Source organism: Eulemur rufifrons, chromosome 7, assembly GCF_041146395.1.
Source record: "Eulemur rufifrons isolate Redbay chromosome 7, OSU_ERuf_1, whole genome shotgun sequence".
NCBI classification, from domain to species: domain Eukaryota; kingdom Metazoa; phylum Chordata; class Mammalia; order Primates; family Lemuridae; genus Eulemur; species Eulemur rufifrons.
In genome coordinates this window covers 192,853,690-192,863,439 of record NC_090989.1, presented here as the reverse complement: position 1 = coordinate 192,863,439, position 9,750 = coordinate 192,853,690, and the positions used below count along the sequence as shown (strand labels likewise).

Sequence of the window (9,750 nt, the reverse complement as noted above, 5' to 3'; positions counted from 1 at the left end):
CTACCCTCTGGCTAGCACAGAGCCCTCAAGTTCAACACAGTCACCTCTGTGTCCCCTACGAGATCCCTGGAAGTGAGGAGCCAGACGATAGCTCTGCCAGTCGTGGAGGCAGATGAGGTGGCACTAAGATAAATCCGGTGCAGCGCAGGTGGAAAAAGGACAAAGTAAACTAAAATTGATTTTTTTAATCCAAAAGTCTTATGGAATGTTATTTTATTTAGCCCGATGACGTTGAGAAAATGCCCTTTCCTTTGTGCCTGGCTCACAGCAGGCACCTGAGCCAGGGCGGTGGCTCACCTGCGTGCCTCCCTGTGCTGTGGCACCTGGAAAGGATGGCGGGTCAGGGGTTTTAAGTTAATTTCAGCATCGGCACATTGCGTTGCTGGTGTTAGCACAGCCAGGTAGGGTTATCTGACGGATAAGGAACTGGAATGCATGGGCTGGCTGACTCGCCCAAGTTTGCTGTTGGTGACAAACTTGGGGTCACAATTTCTGACTACACAGCTGCCTTAGTCTAGGAGTCCCCTGCAGAGGACAGGACAAAGGGATTCAAAGACAAGGAGTGTATCTGGGAGATCCCCCCGGGAAATAATGGGGAAACTCAGACGGGGAGTAGGGTAGGCTGAGTGACCACGCCCACACCCCCACACCCGTCACCACCGCAGGCAACCCGAGATCTGTTCTGCTGGGGACCATGCGGTTCGACATCTCAGAGTCATCCCAACCAGAGAGTGAGGGGGTGGAGGTATTTATACCTCCACAGAGGTATAAATGGAGCTATGGAGCTACAGGACGCCTTAATTAGGCTGTGTGTCCTGCAAATATAGATGTATATGTAGCGTAAATATAGATCCCCTTACTTACTGTACACTGTGTGCTGCATTGTTCACACAGCCATAAAGAGCTCACACATTTCAGTAAAGACCGTTTTCCCCCAGGAAATGCAACTTCTTTGCAGTTTCAATTACAATTGCAAAGGAAAATATTTGAAATGAAACTTTTTTTTTGTTTGTTTAAAGACCGTCATTTCAGAGGGAATAATGGAATTTAAGATCAATGCAGAGTAGCATTCTATATTTTTTATCTTAATTGAGTGTTTTAAAAATTAATAATGTTAAGCATTCAATGAAATATGAAAGTAAAACTACACGAGAAACAGACCAGAGCACATTAATATCCCGCTGTTTACCTGTCCTGAAAGCTATCAAGAATGGTTGAGAATAGCCACCGGAGCCCACACAACTGCTTGCCACAAATAAGTTCTGACCTTCTTGAATATAAACCATCCAAGTTCAGAAACCATCTTTCTGTTGCTTTGGCCCAATTCCACGAAACGATTCATTTCCTTGGGACTCCATCAGGAAAAGTTAAACTTGCTTCTTTATTTTTTTATTGCTTTTTATTTTTAGATTACAAAAGTAGTATCTGTTCAATGCAGAACTCTTGGAAAACTCATAAAAACACAAAGATATTTTTAAAATCATCTGATATTCATAATTCCACTCTCTGTCATTATAATCACCACTCACACTTTGGTACGTGTCTTTCTGGTTATTTTTCTCTGTCCCTATGCACGTGTTAACTTTTCCCTCCCTGAATGGTGTTTTGCCATATATACTGTATGGAGCCCAGTTTTCACTTAGCAATACATTGTGACTTTTTGCCAAGTTTGAAACACTCTTCTCTGGCCTGATGTTTATTGATTACATAGTATTGATGGATTCTCTTATGTGGATTATTAGCATTTTTCTGAACCTAACTCTTAATTTTGGAGTCTTTTAGTTGTTTGCCCATTTATTTATCTATCTACACACACACACACACACACACACACACACAAATATATATGTGTGCATTACATCATATATATTACATGCAATGCTTATAAAATTCACATGCAATCTTTTTTTTTGAACTTTTAAAATGAACCATTTATTAAATCAGATTGTTATTCTTAACAGTTATGTAAGTTACATGTATGTTTAAGTCAGAGTATTTCACATGGAAAATTTTTAAACTCCTATAGGCAAGCAAAATTGTATCACACAATATATAAGTGGCAAAGGGGGTACTGCTAAACATTCAAATAAGGCAAGTATTTAAAAAACCATAAAACAATAATTAAAAAAAATTCAAGCATTCCTTTAAGAGAATTCAACACTACAATCTAAATGTACTTTCGGAGTGGATTCATATAATCAAGGCAGTGTTTCTTCTTTTAAAACATCAGGAAATGGAATAAGGCTCATTAATAGATACAGCTGCCCTCAAGATTTCAATCTCGGTTGCTTTCTTTAAATTAAAATTCACGAAGTGCACAATTAAGATATATCAAAAAACTGAATCTGCTACTCTAACAACAGCTGTCCATGCTTAATACTTAGTGGTTTATTTGACCAAATTATGTCTTTTCAGGGAAAAAAATAAGCCACTGTAAAACATTTAGTTTGAAATTATGCTAACGTTTTTCTTAGAAATAAAAAATTATGAAGGAAAAGGGTTATTTATAAGGAAAAGAAAGCAAAAACACTAGAATGACCAACATTTTCAAAGATCAAGCACCACAAAGGACATCTGCATTCAGTTTTGTAATATTTATCAATGCATTTTTCTTACTCCAACCAATCTACTTCATCAAATTCTGAATCATCTTCTGAATCACTATATTCCACAGCAATACGGCGAGACAGGATGGTAGCAATGTCATTTTCAATGCGTTCATGTTTAGCTTCCTGTTCACGCTGCTCTTCTACTTTGCGTAGCTGAATACCTTTTCTTATTGCTTCCAGTAGTACACTCCTGGCATCACTGATTACAGGTAGGGTTGATGGATGACGCTTTGGCTCAGAAGCAGGTATAACTTGTGATGGAGGAGATGGAGGCATTAATGGAGCATGGGGACCTGGGGCAGTGGATGGAATTGGATGTAGCCCAGAGGGAGGATGAGCAAGAGCTGCAACTGTGACAGGTGATGATGGTCGAATGCCAGGTGGAGGCAGAGGAGGTGGGGAGGCGGGGGAGGCAGCCCCTAAACTTCACCTTGTGGGAGTGGATGCACTGGTACAGTCTCACATACTGGGGCAGCTCTAGCTACTGGTGGAGAGGGCTGTACTAGAGGAGGTGCAATTGGAAGAGGAGCTGGGTGAAGAACTCCAGGGGCAATGTGAAGAGGAGCCGGAGGTGGTGGTACTGCTGGAGCTTGCAAAGCAGTGGTTGGAGGTGGAGGTGGGGGAGGTAATGGTGGGGGAGGAGTTGAAGTCACTGAAGCTCTTAATGAGGAAGTTGACAAGGCAGATGGAAGAGGTGGTGGAGGAAGTGGGGGAGTGGGGCTCACAAACACAGGTGTTCTGCCTGTAGCTGGTAACTGAGGGCGATTTTCTATCAAACCTGTAGCAGAACTGATACAGGTGGGTATGGGTTTCGCATCTCCTGCTCCATGCATTGGGGGAGGTGGAGGTGGTTCATGTAGTCTGACTAAGACCCTTTCCTCAGCTCTAGTCAGAAGCTCACTCATCTGACTAAATGGCAAGGCAGAAAGTGAATAAGATCCATCCATATGATCCACATATTTCTGAGGTCTTGTTTCAAAGTGAGAGGCTGGGCCATTAGCCACTTCAATATGCTTATGTAAGAGATTAGCATCATCTTCAGCCAGCTCTGGACCTTGGGCCAGCTTCTGCCATTCTCTCCGCCTGTCATGAGGTGCTCTTGGCACTTTTTCTGGTTCATGAGGACGATCTAGATTTTTCTTTTGTTTCCTCTTTTCCTTCCTCTTATCCTCTGTATCTTGCAACATTTTTTCTTTCCACAGATTGAAGAAATATGAAGGATTTGTATAAAATTTCAAACTTTCTTTACCATCATCTCTATAAGGAGTGAGTATATTGAGAAGTGGAGGCTGTTCACAAACATCATATGTCTCCTGTAATGGAATAGGCAAAGTCTTGCGATGGAAAAGCTGCTGATCTTGAATTGTAGAACTTCGGAAAGCTTTTCTCATTGTTATGTCTTGCAAAGACAATTCCTCTTCCTTAGGATCAAGCTGTGTAACACTAACAGATAAACGGTCCACACGTTCTTGCAATGAGTTAACTTTGAAGGAAAAACTGTGTGCTTCATTGAATAATTCTCCAAATATATCTTCAGCATATTTACTCAGGCTACTTAGTTGTCTAATTATATTTGCCAAGGAAATATTGGTTATGCATTCCAGTTCATTCTTAATGCCTCTAGGCAATGCTGTGTGGCACAAGTGCCTAGGATCAATGTTTCTTTTCACTAATGGCATCTTGAGATCAACCCCTGTGCCAGTTCACCTAGTCTAGCTGGGGATAAATTAATCGGTTATTGGACAGGTTGTGAATGTTCAGGTCGGATGTGCTTTCTTTTCATCGTTATTCCATTCATCATCCGCAAGTGCTAGAGAAGGTGTCAGAGTACCAAAGCTAGGGGGCATGCGTGAAATCTTGGGGGGCTCTTGCCTTACCCCGTCTTCATGCTTCAGCAGCGGTCGCCAGTCCCCCTCAGCTCCCGGGACTCCACCTAGAGCCCGCAGGAGCGTCAGACTCTGGGGCAGGACCCGCTCGGGGCACCGGCCGAGGCGCCAGGCCACGGGGAACGCCGCCCGGGGCGCCCGCCGGCCGCCGGACCCACAGTGTGCTAGACGTGCGAGCTAACAACACTGCGAGCGGCCGCTGCCCCCCACCCGCCCCCTCCCTGCCCACATGCAATCTTTAATAACTGTTGTCAAAGGTGCTATTACTTGCCTGCATTATATCTATTTTGCTCTTCTTCCTCGCTAGCAGGACTCTCACCTTGCTCAGTGCAGAAATATTCCTGGCTAAATTATTTCATCTCTTATACAGCAAAGTCTGGTCAGTACAGTGTAAGTATAAAACGCTGATCGGTACTTCTGGGGTGGGCCTCTGAAGAGGGCCAGAGGTGGCTGGCTGGCCCCTTTCCATCCTGCACTTTTGCTTTGATTGCTCCTGTGGTCTTGCTGGGAAAGCAGATGCAATGAGCAGAGCTGGTCAGCCACCTTGGCACCAAGACCTGAAGACCGTCGGTTTAAGAGGGGCATGGCAAAAAGGGGGAAGCCGACTGGATCCCAATGCCATCACAGTGCCACGATCGTAGCCTTCAGCTACTTACTTCTAAATGTCATGTTTGGTGGAAGCCATTTTTTGTTTGCGTTTCTGTTATTCAAAACAGAACAAATATTAACAGGGTTGCCTAAGTACAAAATCTTCTAAATGAAATTGTCGGTCTCAGGGTGTACGTATTTTAAAGAGTTTAAATTCTTACTATTGATTTGCTTCCCAGAAAGTTTGCATCAACTTGTAGGAGTGCCTGCCAGTCATGACCTTCATTACATGTTGCCTGCCCCAACCCGATTCCATGGAAACCAACGTACTTCATTGTTGCTTTCAGTTCAATTTCTTTGCTTAATGATAAATTCAAGTATGCTCTGCTTTCAAGTGTTTTCTTGATCTTTTGGTTCTTCTCATGTGAATTTTCCATTTATGTATTTTACTTGCTTCCTCTCCCTTATTTTTAAGTTTAAGAATTATTAGAAGAAATCCTAAAGTCAAGTACTAAGTTCGAATAGATGCTTGTAACTGCTGGAAATATTAATATCTGTCTTGAGTGACAGCGTATCAGGCTAGAGCGCAGAGTGGCAGGTAGGCTGAGGGTGGTGAACCATCCTAAGTCAAATGGACGTGCCGGGCACTCACTGCAGAGGGGCGGAGCTCCTTATGCCTCAGGTGCTGCTTACAACTCCTCCTCCGGGGATTGAAGACGTCTCCCTGAGGGTTCAGAGACAAAAAGCACAATTGCCACACCTCTTTGCTCTCATTCCTGAGGTTTCAAAGGCACCTGCCCCCCACATCTCTATGTGTTTGTATCATCTAGTGCAAGTCTGGTACCTGTTTTCCTTCAGGAAAATTGAAATAACCCTGCAGCTTTTCCCATGACTGTCTCAGGGCTTAGGGCAGCTTAATTAGCCAATGTCAGTAGAAGCACTTTGGGGTCCTTGGAAGATCTGGAGTTGCGGGATATGTCCCAGGACTTTGGGGTCTCTATTGTCAAAGTAGCCCTATGTAGTCTTAGGGAAAACATATAGGGTCGTTTGTGTTACGCAGATGAAGACAAAATGCCTGTTGCAAAACTCAACTCAACTCAAAAGGTCAAATTACATTATTTCTCTTCCTTTAACCAACAGAGGTGAGGTGATTCAGGCAAGCATCCTACACAGAGGAAACCCAAGTCCTCAGGTGTTTGTCAATGATGGATGTGGCCGGTGAGGCCGGGATGCAGGGATGGGTGCTATGTGTGCTGGCTCCTGGGTGGTGTCACTGCATTAATCATGTAGAATCATCCCACTAGCAGCACACACGTTCTCAGCACCAGCCATTCCTGCAGTGCACAACTGCAGGGGCTGAACCTCGTAGGACCTCCCAACATCACCAACTTCGAATGAATGCCTAGGCTGTGCCCGGTATCCACCCACATCCTGCGTGACCACAGCTATAAGTACTCAGTGTCTCACCCAGATGCAAAAATCCTAGTGTGTCTTGGGTGGCCTCTTTCTTATACCAGCTCCTAACGTCTCATGAAGGAATTACTAAGGCAATGCCCTGTCCCCAGCCTCAGCAACAATCATCTTCCCCATTATTTTCTTTAGTTTTACTTTGAAAGCACTGTGCCATCCTCCCTCGAGGCAGCCCCTGAAAGCAAAACACAACCACGCCAGCTCCCCAGGCAGAGAGGGAGAGCCCGGTAGTCTGTGCCATTTCTCATGGTTTCACTGAGCAACCGTTCTCCTCCTTCCCTTACAGCTGGATGAAGGACCCACCTCCACGAAGGCTTTGGAAGGGAAGCTGGCCTAACGTCTGTCATTTTAAAACTGCTTCTTGGCTTCCTAAAACTGCATTGTTTTATAGTAATCATGTATTGGTCCTCCACACCACGGCCCTAATCTGTCAGTGACGGATTCACTCAGGCCACTATCTCCAAATCATCACCAATTCTTCCTTCATCCTCGTTCTCAACATCTACCTCTGGTGCCATAGAAATACAGACTTTTAGATTTGAAAGGTCCATTGGGACAGCTGAGGGTATTAGTTCAATACCCTAGTGTCACACATTAGAAAACCCAAGCATGCAAGGTTGGAGGGCCTGTCACAGTCTCGCTGCACGAGGGGAGAACATTGTCACTGGAAGAAAAGTTCCTGGATTTCATACCAGGGGCCTCGTCATCATATCCGTTGTGCCTCCTGAGTGAGACTATGCTGACACCATCACTGTGCCTCTGCCCTCAAAAGGTCTTCAATCCCAGGATGTCCTGTTGGTTGGTACCAATTCTTTTCAAAACATGACTTTGAAACATGACAAGCAAAAACATGACTTCACCTTCAATAACCTTCAGTAGATATTGAAACAAGGTAGAATTTAAGCACATCACCTGGGGCCCTATTGTATTTGCTCACAATTCACACCCCAATCTTCTGCTCCAGCCAAATTAGTACCCCCCCCCCCAATTCCCTCCACTCTGCCTGCCTGGTGTCCAAAAGGCTTCCCACGCCCAAGCACCAGCCTGCAGCTTGGCTCTGAGCACTTCACAGGAAGCAACTTCTCTCTTCAGTGTTCAGAGGATGTCTCACTAGGCACTTAACAAATTGTGTCCGTAGCACAGACCCTTCTGGTCTTGTCTCCTATCCTCTCTGTCGCTGGATTTTGTGTTCTCAGAGGGCAAGGACAGATGTGATCCCTCACGCTGCCCTGTGAAGAGAAGACATGCCGTCGTGAACGTCCTTGAGCAGCAGCACTGGTCCTCACATAATCCCAGACATTGCGCCTTTCTCCTCTTCTGCCTTTCTCTAGAATGCTTTGTACATGGGGCACAGATAGATTTTGCCCTTAGCACTGCATGGGGAATTTTTTCCTTGAGTGGAATTTTCATTTCTGTCTTTAGAAAATTAGACGAATGCAGTAACTATTTAATGATGGAGCAACCCAGACCCATTAGCCACTGTTAAAGACAATGATGTTGGTGATAGGTGATGACCGCTTCATAGGGAACAAGCACCAAATGGGGTAATGTCTCTAAAACTCGCAACAGAGTAGCGACGCATAATCGGACACTTCATGTCTGCGACTCCTATTATTTTCTGCTACCCCATGAGTTTTCTTTTCTTTCTGCCACTTCAATCTCCCAAGAGAAACCAGTCAGAGATGTGAAACAATTTTACTTCCTTCCTGGTGTCTGTATTCATTGAACAGGTTAAAGTGCTAGGATGAGAAAGGTGGGTCCCTTCACTCTGTCCTTTCTGCTTGTCCAGTTCTGCATAGAGTGGCCCCTCTCCACCTCCCCTGCCCCCATTCAGGGGGCTGCAATTCATTGAGGCTCTGCGTGTTTCCTGACGGGCACCACGTACCAGGGAAATAAATATGAATGGACCAGTGATTTCTGTCCTCAAGGAGTTCACAGCAATAGAAGCGGAGCAATGTACACACATTGTTGCAATGTAGTAAAATAAATGTCATAAGAATAAAGCCAAATTCCAGCATGGCCACAAAGGAGAAAACAATCAAATCCTGCAGAGGAAGTTAGGAAGTGTTTCTTGGAGGAGCTGATACTCAGAGGGGCTTTTAAGGGTGAGTAGGAATGCACCCACGGGACATGAAGACAAAGGAAGTGTTCTTGCAAAGACACAGCATTACAGGGGACATGGCTAGGACAACTGGATGCCACTTGGGGAGACAGGGCTTTATGCAGTTCAGAGAGCAAGGGCGTCTGGACTTCATCTCGAGGACGAGGGGAGCCACCAGAATGTTTTTAGTGGAAGTAAGGAGAAAATATTCTCATTATCTAAAAACATCCTCAGCCACAGGATGAAAGATGGATTTGAGGAAGCAGGACTGTGGCCTGGAAGACCATGGTAAGGTCAGGGCAAAGAGAAATGATTGCCTGACCTTAGGCAGAATCAACAGGAACACAGGCATGTTTACAGATGGTCCAAGACTCGGAGGCTTCCAAGCACAACTTTTCTTTCGACTTTACTGTGTTGGGAAAGCGGTGTGCATTCAGCGCTAGCTGTCCACACGCCCCTGCTGTTTCTCACTCTCGGTGCAGTACTCAATAAAGTAAGTGAGATATTCAGCACTTTAGTATAAAGTGTTAGATGATTCTGCCCAACTGCAGGCTAACGTAAGTGTTTTGAGCACATTTAATGTCAGCTGGGCTAAGCTATGAGCTAAAGTTAGGTGTATTAAATGCATTTTCAATTTATGGTATTTTCAACTTACGATGGGTTTACTGGAACATAATTCCACTGTAAGCAGAGTGTATAATTAGAACTAAGTAGTGCCGTGGGGCTACGTATTAATATAATATATTCTTCTTGGTTGGTGAAATACATATCTGTTGTATAAACATGTGTAGCAAGAGAATTGATTGAGAAATTGATTTATATTTATTTTTCCCTGTTACGGCTATCAATTTAAGGTGCTTCTCCCTCCCCTGACCCAAGAATCCTTTGTGTTCTGAGTATGGGCTCCCTGATCTAAGGGGCATAAGTGATAACTGTGTGTTCCTAGGTGAGTTGGGAAGTACCCAAAAGACCCTTCACCCTCCACTCGGGCGTGGGCTGTGGGAGTCTGAGCCCCTTGAGGAAGGCTGGGGTGGCAGGGGTGGTGCCCCCGCGCTCGAGGACGCAGGGAGGCAGGGGTGGTGGCAGTCCCCCCACG

At 44.8% G+C, this 9,750-nt stretch overlaps 1 pseudogene; it reads right to left on the bottom strand.

Annotated features, from left to right (window-relative positions):
• Positions 1-2,612: 2,612 nt before the first annotated feature.
• Positions 2,613-4,288, bottom strand: LOC138387092 (actin-binding protein WASF1 pseudogene; annotated as a pseudogene).
• Between the last annotated feature and the right edge of the window lie 5,462 nt (positions 4,289-9,750).